This window comes from Mustela lutreola, chromosome 1 (assembly GCF_030435805.1).
Source record: "Mustela lutreola isolate mMusLut2 chromosome 1, mMusLut2.pri, whole genome shotgun sequence".
In the NCBI taxonomy this organism is placed as follows: Eukaryota; Metazoa; Chordata; class Mammalia; order Carnivora; family Mustelidae; genus Mustela; species Mustela lutreola.
This window is the reverse complement of record NC_081290.1, coordinates 147,675,714-147,689,248: the sequence shown is the minus strand read 5'-3', so window position 1 is coordinate 147,689,248 and position 13,535 is coordinate 147,675,714. Positions and strand designations below refer to the sequence as shown.

The following is a 13,535-nucleotide window of genomic DNA, read 5'->3' as shown; positions in this document are numbered from 1 at the left end:
AATGTAGTGATCCAAAGGAGCACATGCACCCGAATGTTTATAGCAGCAATGTCCACAATAGCCAAACTATGGAAAGAACCTAGATGTCCATCAACAGATGAATGGATCAAGAAGATGTGGTATATATACACAATGGAATACTATGCAGCCATCAAAAGAAATGAAATCTTGCCATTTGCAACAACATGGATGGAACTAGAGCGTATCATGCTTAGCGAAATAAGTCAAGCAGAGAAAGACAACTATCATATGATCTCCCTGATATGAGGAAGTGGTGATGCAACATGGAGGCTTAAGTGGGTAGAAGAAGAATAAATGAAACAAGATGGGATTGGGAGGGAGACAAACCATAAGTGACTCTTAATCTCACAAAACAAACTGAGGGTTGCCGGGGGGAGGGGGTTGGGGAGAAGGGGGTGGGATTATGGACATTGGGGAGGGTATGTGATTTGGTGAGTGCTGTGAAGTGTGTAAACCTGGTGATTCACAGACCTGTACCCCTGGGGATAAAAATATATGTTTATAAAAAATAAAAAAATTATAAAAAAAAAAAAAATTTTTGGCCTAAAATATAGTATCCAAAGAAATCAAAATTTAAGGGAAACTTCAATGCAAAATCTCAAAGGCTTCTTCTCGTCCATTTATCACAGTAATAGAAAAAGAAAAATCTAATGTATCTTTTGCAACTCTAATTTGTATGTGACTTTGTTACTGGTGCTTATTTCTAAATAACCTAAATTCTATTTTAGAGGCAAGACCCCTAGGGCAAGGTCATGTTCACAAGCCCTTGAGATTCTCCGCTCCTTTTTGGCTCCACTCCGGAAACCATTCTTCTTATTGCCTCCTTCAAACCGAAGGGAAGGCAGTCTTTGTCCCTATCAGTGCTGTGTTTTTAAGTGCCTGTGTGTGTTCAAAAGAAAAGCAAAAAAGACCTACCTGGGGAGTTTCCTCCTTAAGAGTGAGAAACTACAGATTCCTCCTCATAACCAGCAGGAGAAAATGTTCCACTTTACTCTTTCCTCAGGAACACATTGTAGAAGAAGAAATTATTTTAAAGGATTTTTTTATACCTCAGTGAAGTTATACCTTAGCTTAGCAAAGCTGCTCTGTCTTAGGCAGGCCCTAATAGAAAAATTGCTTCAAATACAGAGAGGCTGTTTTAGTTACCAGAACACGCTATTTTTTTTTTCAAGATTTTTATTTATTTATTTGATATAGAGAGAGACAGCAAGAGAGGGAACACAGGCAGGGGAAGTGGGAGAAACAGGCTTTCCAGCAGAGCAGGGAGCCCGATGTGGGGCTCGATCCCAAGATGCTGGGATCATGACCTGAGCCAAAGGCAGATGCTTAACAACTGAGCCACCCAGGTGCCCCAAGAACAGACTATTTTTAACACAAAACCTTTTCAAGTTCCTGAATAGACATTTACAATATTTTCATGACATCCCTGACTGACTACCAAAGAATAACTTGTACGTTCTCTGAGGAAATACTAAGACACAATGTCAGTGCCTATGCCTAACATTTCTATGGAATAAAGAGTGGGCGATTATTAATATACCAAGAACTTCAAAAGATTGCCTGCCTTAGTGTCCACGAGTCTTAGCCATTCTAGTCAGAAGTAAATGGCAAATATAATAAGGCAAAATAAAAAACTTTCTGGGACTCCTAATCACCTATCCAATATTTAGTGGCATGCTGGTAAATGTTTGACAACTGGCTTTTTTTTTTTTTTTGAAGGCCTTAATTTGTGGTGTTCACCAATTTTTGTGGTGTAAAGACTCCCACTGTGACCAATTTCAGGCTACTGAGGTGTTGTAAAAAAGGCTACTGGTTGTAAAAAAATCTGAAAATTTAACCACTGGCTCTCATAAGCCAGTATGAACCATGTGGAGCACATCACTGCATTCATCCTTCTCCTTCTTCATCACTAGCAGAAATACCATCTGTTGTGGCAGTTTTCTAGGATTAAACAAAAAATGACATTTCCCAGTCTTCTTTGCAAGTAGAGGAGGTCGTATGACAATATTTACTAATGAGAAGTAGGCAGATGTCACGGTAGTAGTGACAGCTTACCCCAGGTGGTGGTGGTAGCACGTGTTCCTTAAACAGGCTCCAGACTCAGTTTACCCCTTTTGTCCTTGTCCTTTTTTTTTTTTTTTTTTCCCCCAGCCTGGAATGCAGACATGATGACTAGAGCTACAGAGCCGCTTAATAATCAACAACGAGGGTGGGGACAAGGAAATCACAGCGATCTCAGCCCTGACATCTTTGTGTTCCTCACCACCCCCGGAATTCTTATTTCTGATCTCCTTTTTGGAAGAGATAACGTCAATGTCTTTATTGCTTAAGCTACTGTCATTTAGTTTTTGTGTTAAAGACAGCCAAAACTCGTCTTTGAACTTGGGCAAACTTGCCAGCAGTTGTAGGTTTAGAGAAGAAAAATTGCTACCAGAGACAAAGTTATTTAGATTTTTTTTTTTTTTTTTTTTTTTTTTTTTTTTTTTTTTTTTTTTTACATCAGGTAGTCGTTAAAACCTAAAAAACTGACCAGTCTACTAAATATTTTGCTGGTACGAGGCTAACTAAAACACTTGACTTCAGAGGCAGAAATTGTGTCCAGCACACGGTAGGGGCTAAGAACATTCAGTGAAAAGAGAACTGACTACTTTAATTGAACAGGTATAATATATGAGATACCCATTAAATGCCCATTAAATGCTGTGTGACCTTAGGCAAGTCGCTTCACATCCCGGTGCTTCATTTTCTTCATCTGTAAAAAGGAGACGATGCTTTAACTATATCATCAGGTTGTTTTGAAGGATAAGGGACTTAATAACATATATGTAAGGTGCTCGAAACAATTGTAGAAAATTGTAAACACAAAGCCAGTATTAGTTATTATCTTTATCACTAGTGTTCCCCACACACCGTCTTCAGTAGGCGCTGAGACTACCAGCGGATGAGGAGGGTGTTATCTATCTCATAGGGAGGTTCTCAGACTGTAAGATGATGCCTCTCAGGTGTTTACATTGTTCCAGGTAAATGCCCAGTAAACTCGAGCTATTACGAATTTGATATATAACAGCAATGGAATGTGACCCTTTCCATGAGATTTGTGTCAAAATATTGTGTCAGTGAAGGAAAAAAACCTAGCTCTTTGTGGGAGAAAAGGCTAGTCATTATTCATCCATCTCTACAATGTACCTGTGGGGCCTCATGATACGTAGTTAATGAGTCAAAGGATGAGTGATATATGACATGCAACACAGCGACAGAGAACCTGGGGCACAGCACGGGGAAGTGAGCAGAGGAGGCCTTAGGGATGAGGCTTTGGTAAGGAGAAGAGATTACTTTGGATTAAGAGGCTGAGAATTGGACCTGATTCTGCCATTTACTAGTTATCTGACCTTGGGCAAATTATAGAACTTCATTAGACTTCATCTCCTTCATTGGTTAAAATGAGGATTTTGATTTTGATCTCAATAAACCCATCCATCCCAGGTTTGGGAAGTATTTTTGTTTGTTTGTTTAATGGCAGGAGATGATATTGGACCTTAAAGAACAGGTAGAATTTTGAAAACTGGAGACCCTGGGATCATATGGAAGTATGAACAAAAAATATCATATTTAAGTGCTTTGGAGTGCATTGTCAATTTGCCCATGTTTGTGTGGGAGGATGAAGGAGACTAGGCAGGGAAAAGTGGGTCCAGGTCATATTTCAAGGGACCTTGGGTACCTTGGGTACCAGGCCTCAGAGTTGGAAGTCTATTGGGAGGTACTGCTGACCCATTGAACTTTTGGGTCAGGGGAATGACTTGGACAAACAACTCCTTGTGGGAGATTATTCAGCAATTAGAATGATACAAGGGTCACTGGAAGCAAGGAGGACAGCCCAAGGGCCACCACAGAGGTCTAGGCACGAGATCCAGGCACCTGGGGGCAATGGGAAAGGAAGGACATGAGAGCGTTTGGAGAAAGACGTGAACATCTTAGGAAAGGAACCCATGGAAACTTCTCCCCATATGATTTAACTGGCAGGGAGTAGATGTGACAAGTCAGCAGTTTAGTGTGGGGGCACGTACGTAGGTCTGAACATTTGTTAGAAACAACAGTTTGAACAACAGGTAGTAAATTCATAAATTTGTTAATAATCAAATTAATAAAGGAACAGATAAGCAGAAATGCTGTTGCTGTATTATATTTTAGGAGTTCAGTAGCATTAACATTCACTGGGAGGCTTTGGGGAATAACAACATTCAAGTTGTGTGTGGCAGGAAGATGCAGGAAGAAATAGCCTTCCAAGGCCTGTGTCTAGATGCTGTAAACAATCTCCTGCCTGACCCCTGCCTGGAAATGAGGTCCCAGAGAACAATTTTGCTAAGCAAAGATTATAGAGTGCCCCACAAACTTCAGAAACTGGGGGAATTCCTATAAAATTCTGTCATGATGATAATTACTGTAAAATGTTCACACAGAACTTGTAGTGCTATAGACTGTTAAGAAATCCTTAGAAAGGGGGCTAACAACTTTTTGGGCAAATTCCTAGCATTTGTAATTAGAAATGTTAAATTAGGGGTTTAAATACATTTTAATAAATGATAAATTAGAAATTCAGACTTCAGAGTGAAAGCAATCATGAGAAAGAATTCTTCCTGTGAAGTATGCCCCAGTTTAAGAAAGACACCGATTGGAGTTTTCACTGCAGTTCAATTAGATATTTATTCCTTCAGCAAATATTTGAGGGTTTCCTGTGATGGGTCTGTGTAAACGTTGGGCATGCAGCAGGGAAACAACTAGACACAGCTCCCACCCTCATATTCCTTAGAAGGTCGGTAGGGTCTTCCCATGGAGATACAAAACAGCATGCCTAAACACATTCCTGATCACAAGCAGCCAAAGACTCTCTGGAGGAAAAGGTGCGATGAGAGAACAGAGGCATTTCAGCATCAAAAATTCATAATTTGCTCTTTTCCCCCAACTTTACTTATCACTGGAACATTCCTGTTTAATGGGTAGAATACCACACCAGTGATCCTTAGTGGGCTCATTCCAGGGTAATTGACTCATTTAAATTCACTTAAGGAGCTGCTACACAAATCCTACATTACATATATTTTTTCTGTTGAATAGAGCCATCTCTTAAAAAATGTCTGGGTTCATATTTTGCATATTTAATATTTGCAGCCACTTTTAAGGGCTCACCTTATTATACATTAGTGGTTATGTTTTGTTTTTGAGCAAGCTAGCTCAATCACATAATTAGTTTGCCTTCCGTTCCTTGATACCTCCTCCTCTTTGAGGAGCTTGCCCTTCTCCCTGCCTTAGCCACCCACTTTCTCTAGTCACACCGCTAGATTTTGGCATCCCCCCCCCCAGCTCCACAATTCCAAGCATCCCATTCTCAGACTGTTCCCAGCATTTGGGAGTGGGTCCCAACTCCAGCAATTATTAGACTCCGCTAGGACCTTCAATCCATTGATCCTACACCTTTCCTTTGTCTTCTACTCCTTTACTTCCTCCCTCCCCTCTCCCACGGCCCACCACAGTTACTCCGCTGCCCACACCCTCTGCTCTCTGACCCTCTTTCCCTCCATCACATCCACCTGCAAAACCCTAGCGCCATCCCCTTAGTCCCACAGGGCTGGAGAAAACTCCACAGCCCTGCTGACTGGTCTTGCTTTAAATTCATGACCACTAACCTCAAATGGGCACTTAGTAGCACTGCCCGGCAATCCAACCACATTTGCGTAGTTCATTTGCTCTCAAACTCTCCCAGAAGATAACTCTTTCATATCTGCTTCTCTCCTTCCCAACCTCCATCGCCTCTCCCACCCTCACCACTCTCAAGAAGTAGGGTCTGTGGCTATTTCACTAAGAGAAGAGAAGCAGTGGACGAGAACTTCCCTATGTTCCTGCCCTGCAGCCACCAGCCAGGTGCATCTGGGCCCACGCACTGTCTTCCCTCCTGTGTCTAGCTTCTCTTTGCATCAATGCTCTGGCCTCCTAGCTCTTCCCTGAATGCGCCAAGTAGTTGCAGGTTCAGGGGCTTTGCACTTGCTCTTTACTCTGCTTGGGAGTTTGGAGACCTTCCCCCTAGATCAATGGCATGCCCCTCTCTTCCTCCAAGACTTCTTATTAGGAAGCTTTACCCTAACCCTATAGAAATAGCAACCTCCCCCATTCCCAGTCCCTTCTACCTGGCCTCTTCCATCCCATGTACCACCCACCACCTAGCATATTTGTGTATTTATTCTTCTTTGATGAGAGCAGGGATTTTTATTGGTGAAGTTTGCTGTTATATGCCTCCCAGTAATTAGAACAGTCCTTCCTTCCTTCCTTCCTTCTTTCCTTCCTTCCTTCAACAGGTGTTTAATAAGCTCCCACATAGTGCTGGATACTACCCTAGGCTCTGAGGGAATAGCAATGAACAGAACAGAACAGAACCAAAGTCCCGCTCTTCTGGCCAAGTAAGTAGTTAGGTAGTGATAGGATTACAAGATACGTTCGTTTGGGAGGGGTGGGAAGAATTTTAGGTAGAGTGGCCAGGGTGGGCCTCACTGAGAGGGGAACACTTGGATGAAGACCTGATCAGGGAGAGGGGGAGGACACAGCTAGTGTGAAGACCCTGAGGTGGGACTGTGCCCAGGTTGCCCCAGGACTTGTTGAAAGGCCAGGACGACTTGAGGAAGTAGGCTAGGAAGAGAGGAGGAGACCAGGCGAGAATGGGAAAGGAAGAGTCAGGAGGGCATGTAAGTGAGAGTTTTGTGCATTGTAAGAACTCTTATTTTGAATGAAATGGGGAGCCAAGGGAAGATTTTTTTTCATATAATGATATTAATACACATGCCACATTCAAGCTTTGACAATTATCCCAATACTGTCATTTTAAAAAAAGTAGCCATGATTTTTTTTTTTAAAGATTTTGACAGAGAGAGAGAGTAAAAGAGGCCCAGAGAGGAAATACAAGCAGACGAAGCGGAGAGGGAAAAGCCGGCTTTCAGCCAAGCAGGAAGCCTGATGCGGGGCTTGATCCCAGGACCCTGAGATCATGACCTAAGCCAAAGGCAGACACTTAATGACTGAGCCACCCAGGCGCCCCAAAAAGTATCCAAGTTTTTATTGCCATTTAAAGAAATAACTTGCACAAAGGGCAAAATAAAATTGCAAAGCATATGTAGTGTTCATAATTATCATTTGTGGCTACTAGGATTGCACTCAGAAAGGTCATGTGTAGGTTAAAATGTAATAATTTTGTAATTTTTATAACATAAAAAGTAAAGGCTATCATGTCATTTTATAGCTTCCCCTGCAATCCTGGATTCAATCAAGGATCACACACTGGGTTTAGTTGTCATGTCTTTTTAAACAGCTTTATTGAAACAAAATTCACAGACTATATAATTTACCATTTAAAGTATACGATTCAATGGCTTTTAGGATATCCACAGAGTTACGTAAATACCATCAGAGACTAATTTTAGAACACTATATTTTTAACCCCCCAAAAGCAACTCTGTAACCCTTAGCTACCACTCCTCCCCAACTTTCCTACTCTCCCAAACATAGATAACCACCATTTTACTTTCTGGCTCTAAAGACAGGTCTATTCTGGAAATTTGTAGAAATGGAAGCATCCAATATGTGGTCTTTGTTCAAGGTTCATTCATGCAGCCTCTGCCAGTATTTCATTCTTTTTAATGACTGAATAATGTTCCATTGTGCATATAGCACATTCTAGTTACCAGGGAAGGGTTTTGAGCAGAGGAGTGACCTGATCTAAGTGGCATTTCACAATTCCATTGTGCATATAGCACATTCTAGTCACCAGGGAAGGGTTTTGAGCAGAGGAGTGACCTGATCTAAGTGGCATTTCACAAGGCTCACTCCAGCTGTTATTCCAAGGAGCAGAGAATGACGAATTGTGTCAAATGCTGCTTTTAGGGAAAATAAGATGAGGTCCAGGATTTGACCAGGAAGTGCTCAAATAGTTTAACAGAGAAACTGAAATACTCCAGTCTATAATTTACAAATAGTATTTTCTGTGTTTTATGGGACTTGTATTTCCTTTGAATCATTAAACATGGAATGCAGAAATATTAAGAAATAAGAATTGGGGCACCTGGGTGGCTCAGTGGGTTAAAGCCTCTACCTTCGGCTCAGGCCATGAACTCAGGGTCATGATCCCAGGCTCCTGGGATCCAGCCTCATATTTGGCTCTCTGCTCAATGGAGAGCCTGCTTCCTCCTCTCTCTCTCTGCCTACTTGTGATCTCTGTCAAATATATAAAGTCTTAAAAAAAAAAAAAGGAAATAAAAATTTAAAATAGAATGTGGACATGTAAAGGTCCATGAACAATTGGAGAGTACTATTAACTTACCTCAGTGTTTGATATTTTCTTTATACGGATGGTAATGATTCTTTGAGAAATTTATTCCTCAGAGTAATTATTCCTCTCTAAACATAACTCACCATTATGGTAATTATCCAAGATTTCATGCCAGCTTCCAGATATCTAGCCAAGGGAAAAATTAATTCTTACCAAAAGATATGTTCAATGTCTATGCAGATTAGCTTAGATGAGAGCCAGTTTGTTTTTATTTTCAGGGGTTGGTGTCATATAAAAGATTGTAGAAATGGGATCAAAAATTGAGTTCCGTTGTGGCATCTGTCATTATTTGGAACAACTAGGTTACCTACTTGAATCATTAGATACTGAACTGACACAAAACACATAATATTGATTCGGGTTTTGGTATAAGGACATGCAATAGTACTAAACTCCCCAATTCTGGGTCCGTGCAACTTCTGGGGCTCGCAAAACATCAGAAAGTTAGTGAAGAGCAACGGAAACTAGGTATAGAAAGGAGAACCTCGAAAAATAATTGTCAAAAACGCACTCCGCGTTTAACGATCCGGAGGGCGCGGTAGACGGGTGATGAGCTGTTCGGAAAATAGATACTGCACCCCGAACTTCATTTGAGGATAATGCACCAAGCCCGCTCCAGCCGGACTAAAGGAAGCAGGGGAGGAAATCTGTTTTTTTCTCCCCGGAATAAACGGGGCATGGGGCCGAGGCGGGCGGGGGGGGGGTGGCGGGGGAGGTGACTGGCTCGGGCCCCGCGCTCGCTCGCGCTAGCCGGCCGGGAATTTGGAGAGGATCCCTGGTCGCGCGGCGGCGGCGGCGGCGGCGCGCGGGTGCGCGTGTGTGCGAGCGAGTGAGCGTGCGGGCGGGCGAGTGCGCCGGGTATTGGCAGCCGAGCAGTGGAGGCTGGGCGGCTCCGACTCCCTGACGCCAGCGCGACCAGATCAATCCAGGCTCCGGGAGCGAGCGGGCGGGCGGGAGGAGGAAGGAGAGGCCGAGCGGCTCAGCCGGGGCCGAGGCGCGGGGAGGCACTCTGCGAGCGCAGCGCCCCGCCGGCCGGACCGGGGCCGCGGGACCCCGCTCGTCCGGCCACTCGTGCGCCCGCGCGGACGGGCGCGCCGCCAACCCGGTAAAACGAAACAGACCCGAACCCAACTTTCTCCTTTGCCGCGTCCCCGCCCTCCCTCGGCGCCTAGGGCTTCCTAGCGCCGCCGCCGCCTCCTGTGGGGCAAGCGCGGGCCCGCGGGGCTGCCGCGGTGGTGCGGGGCCGGTGACGCGGGCCGCGGTGGGGAGGGAGCTCTTCCCCGCGTGGGGCGGACCGGGGGACCCCCCTCCCTCATGATGGCGCCTCCCTGCCGCTCCGAGGAGCGAACCTGCCACCTCCTCCTGCTCTGGCGGCCAGCCGGCCCGGCAGGTTTCGGCCGGGGTTCCCCTTGCGTCTTTGTTGGGTCTGCGGCGGGGAAGCCGCGCTCCTCGGCCCCGAGCCTCGCCCCCCGCCCTGGCTGCGGCGGGACCTCCCCTCCCTCTGTCCCTCCCCCTCCGCCCGTTCCCCGTTTCTCTTTCCCTTTCCGCAGCCGGGCCGAGGCCCGTCCGCGCTGCTCGCCGGCCCATTGTGTCCAGCGCCGGCCCGGGCGACCCTTGCGGGAGTTGGGAGGACAGCGGCGGGCGCTGCCCTCTCCGCGGTCGGCGCCTCGCGGTGCGGGTCCGGCACGAGGCGGACACCGGTGCCCTGCGCCCCGCCGCATCCCAGACGGGATTCTTTCTCGGCCCCCACGAGCCCCTTGGGGGTCGAGGTCAGGGAAAGTTCGGCACCGAAATTCCCTCTAATTTATTCAAAGGCTTGGCGGCGGCGGCGCGTGATTTTTTTTTTTCTCTCTCTTCCGCCTACACCCCGTGCGTCTCCCAAGTGTCGTCTCATTCCTTTCCCTTTACCGGATTCGATTGCCTCACTGCATGTGTATTTGTGAGTTCGCTGTTGAACAACTGTTCATTTACTCCGCTGTCTTTGTTAGTGCTTCTCGGGGTGGCCGCCGCGGGAAGGTGGGGGGAGTGGGTGTGAGAGAGACAAACGTGGGCTTGTTTTTCTAGTTGCTTAATATACATGTAGGCTGGAAGGGAGGACGTTTCCTTGATGTACTTGGGAAGGGAGGAGGAACGAATGCCTGCCGGATCTCGCAGCTACAGTAGCTGCGGCTTTTGTTTATTCCGAGGCGCTTAGGATTTTCCAGTCTGCGGTGCAAGATAGTGAGACAAGATAGTGAGACGCTTCCCTTCTGGACACCGAAGCGCGTCTCAGCACCATCTCCTTGAGAAAGCATCGTTTTCGTGAGTGCTGGGGCAAGCCGGCCTTTTCCTTTCTCCTCCTGGTCTCTTCTTTCCAGTGCATCTCAAGTTCCAAAGTATGTGCAGTGGTACAGAAGTTGCATGATTTCGGTATGTCATCCTGTTGCTGGAACTCTAGGCACCTAAACCACAGAATGCCTTCCTTTCAGAACATTTCTTGCTCTAATAGCCTGTGGTGGATAGCATGCCTACTTTCAGTAACACAATGAGAAAACTGTTCTCTGCCCATGTTGACTTTTCATCTCGTTTATAATGACCACTTTACGTTTTATGGGAGGTAGCTGAGCTGTATTGGAACCACTATTTAAAAAAAAAAAAAAATCAAGGCAGGACCCATGTCCAGGACCCCAGCATTTTCAAGTAGTAGAAATATTTTGCATCATTGTTATTCTGATGTAGGTGCCAGGCCTGAGTACACTGGACTGCTTAAGGAGTTTGTGCTCCTCTCTCCCTCCCTCTTTCCCATTTGCAGTTATTTGATATTTCCCTGCAGGTGGTGTACATTTGTGTGATACTGCAGTTCTTAAGAAACTGTAACCAGGGTCATGAGAGATGATTTTCTAGAGGTGGGTGATGCGCGAGCCTCTGGAGAATACAGGCAGGATCGTGTTTCTTCTGAGGGTAGGGATTTGTCCTTGATTTAGTTTTGACCCCTCCAACCATAGGTGTGTAACTAAATACATTTTTCCTTTTTGCAGCATCCATTGGTTTTATACCCTTGAAGAACTGGTGACCTTTGCATTTTAGAGAAATGACCATTTTTAGGCAATTAAAAATGTTAACCTCTTACTTAACCAATTTAAGTAATTTTTTCCTACTAAGTTCATTAAAGCATTAAGTTAATCATTTAACAATAAATGTTAAAAACTAAATTTCAGATTGTGATTTTGATTTATAGTAATTCTGGGTTAGAGATAAAATTTAATGTCTCGGTTAGATAGGAAAAAGAAGAAACTGAGGTGTAATTAGATGACTATATTTAAGCTGTAGTCGCCTACATAATCAAGGCCAAGTTGTGTGTGTATAAGAGATCTCATTTGTGTAGTCTTACAAGGCTAATGGAGGCATCATTGAGGCTTTATAAATAATGTAAGTTGTGTATAATGTAGAGTCTCCAGAGACAGCAGAGAAAGCATCATTACCAGCCTTTTCAACCTGCTTGAGATCTTAAATTGATTTACAGCACTGAACTGGTGCAAAATGATACATCAGGATGACATGGGGTCAGCCTGTAAAAGTCTATGATGTCAGCCTATTAGTTCAGTCATCATAATTAAACCATATTACTGGGGCAGCTAAGCAGGAGTCTGGCGTTATACTTCAGATATGGGTGGTACATGGATTTTGTTTATAGTGGAAAGGCTGAGCTGCCCAGGAACGCTAGTGTTTCTAAAGAGGGAAAGGCTTACAGAACTCTGAATTTTTGAAGAAACTGAAGATAAACAAAAGGATGTTCAGTCTGCATTGTCTAAGGAACTATCTATTTGGCAGTAGAGAGACAGATGCAATGGGGGTCTGATAAGGACCTTTACAGCTCTGATCCAGTGTACTGAATCAGGCTGCATGTGAGCTTGAAATTAACGTGGCCTTAGGGACCTTCTAGAATATCAGAAGACCACATGCTTCTTATCTCTGATCCTTTCATTAGCACTGAGTTGCACTGTATTGATGGATCAGCTGGCATTTTATTTCTTTAACAAGTCACGGTTACCAGGTCTCCACTGAAAGCAAAGAAATTTGAATTGAATATATGATAAGCTTTGGAAAAGAAGACTCTTGTTTCTTGCTGAAATTTCTGCAATCTTTATTCAGTTTATGGGTCATCTCGGGAAGTACTGTCCAATAAGGTAGCAATAGCTACATAGGGGGATTTTAATGTGAGTGAAACTGACTTTCATCTTCTCAGTAGCACTAGCCACATGTGGCTAGGGGCTACCATGTTGGACAGTGTGTATTTCCATCATCACAGAAGGATGTGCTGGGCAGTGCCACTCTAGGACCTTTACTTCTGCTTTTCATTTCTACTCCTCTTTCAGCTACGTCTCTGCTTACCACTTCTAATGACTTTGTGGGGTCAGGAAAAGAAAGGGGTGTTTCATTATTTTTTTCCCCCACCTACTAGTTGCTCTTGATAAAATAAAAAACAGTTTGGAAGTGATAATTGGAAGTACTAGATCAAATGAGATTGATTCTTCTCTGGATCATATTTATCATAGACCCTAATTTGATTTAGAATGTCGTTAATATTTTTCTGTGTTTTTCTTATATGCTTATTTTAAATAGTCATACCTTATTTATGCCCCAAAACTTACCTAAGTACTATTGTTACCACATTTTACAGGCAAAGAAACTTGAGTTCAGAGTGATTCAGTGTCTTGCCTCAGGCTACATAACTAGTAAGTGATTATGATTTATAATCTTAGCTGGGATATGAACAGGCAATCTGACTCTAGCACCTTTTAACTATATATATATATATATATATATATATATATAAAAACATACATAACTATGTATATGTAGGTTAATTTATACATAAACTTTTTCTGTTGAGAATATTCAAATAAGCATTGTTCTGCTGAGTTTTACTATTCCAGTATGGACATGACGACTTACTTTTTAGACTTTTAGACAGATTTGCCCTCTGTTGTGCTCTTCTGGGCTGTTTTCTGGTGCTGTCTTCTTTTGAGTGCTTTAGAAGAAACATAATGTTTACATTATACATATTTAAGCAGAATATGATTAGAAGAGTAAATCTGACAAAAAAATAATGCATTTCAGTGCTGAATTATTTTCCTCTCTGCTTTTCTGGACAATCCCTGCTCCT

General features: G+C 43.8%; 1 protein-coding gene across 5 annotated transcripts in view; it reads left to right on the top strand.

Moving 5' to 3' along the window:
• The first annotated feature begins 9,182 nt into the window (after positions 1-9,182).
• Positions 9,183-13,535, top strand: part of SMAD1 (SMAD family member 1) — a 71,704-nt gene continuing 67,351 nt past the window's right edge. The window contains exons 1-3 of one of the 5 annotated variants that reach the window (XM_059176131.1): positions 9,585-10,328; positions 10,584-10,798; positions 13,050-13,104. The gene's annotated coding sequence lies outside the window, so the exon portion shown is untranslated. Of the gene's footprint in view, positions 9,199-9,229; positions 9,495-9,584; positions 10,329-10,405; positions 10,799-13,049; positions 13,105-13,535 lie in introns of those variants that run through there. The other 4 variants (XM_059176135.1, XM_059176130.1, XM_059176134.1 and 1 more) reach the window with 4 other exon arrangements.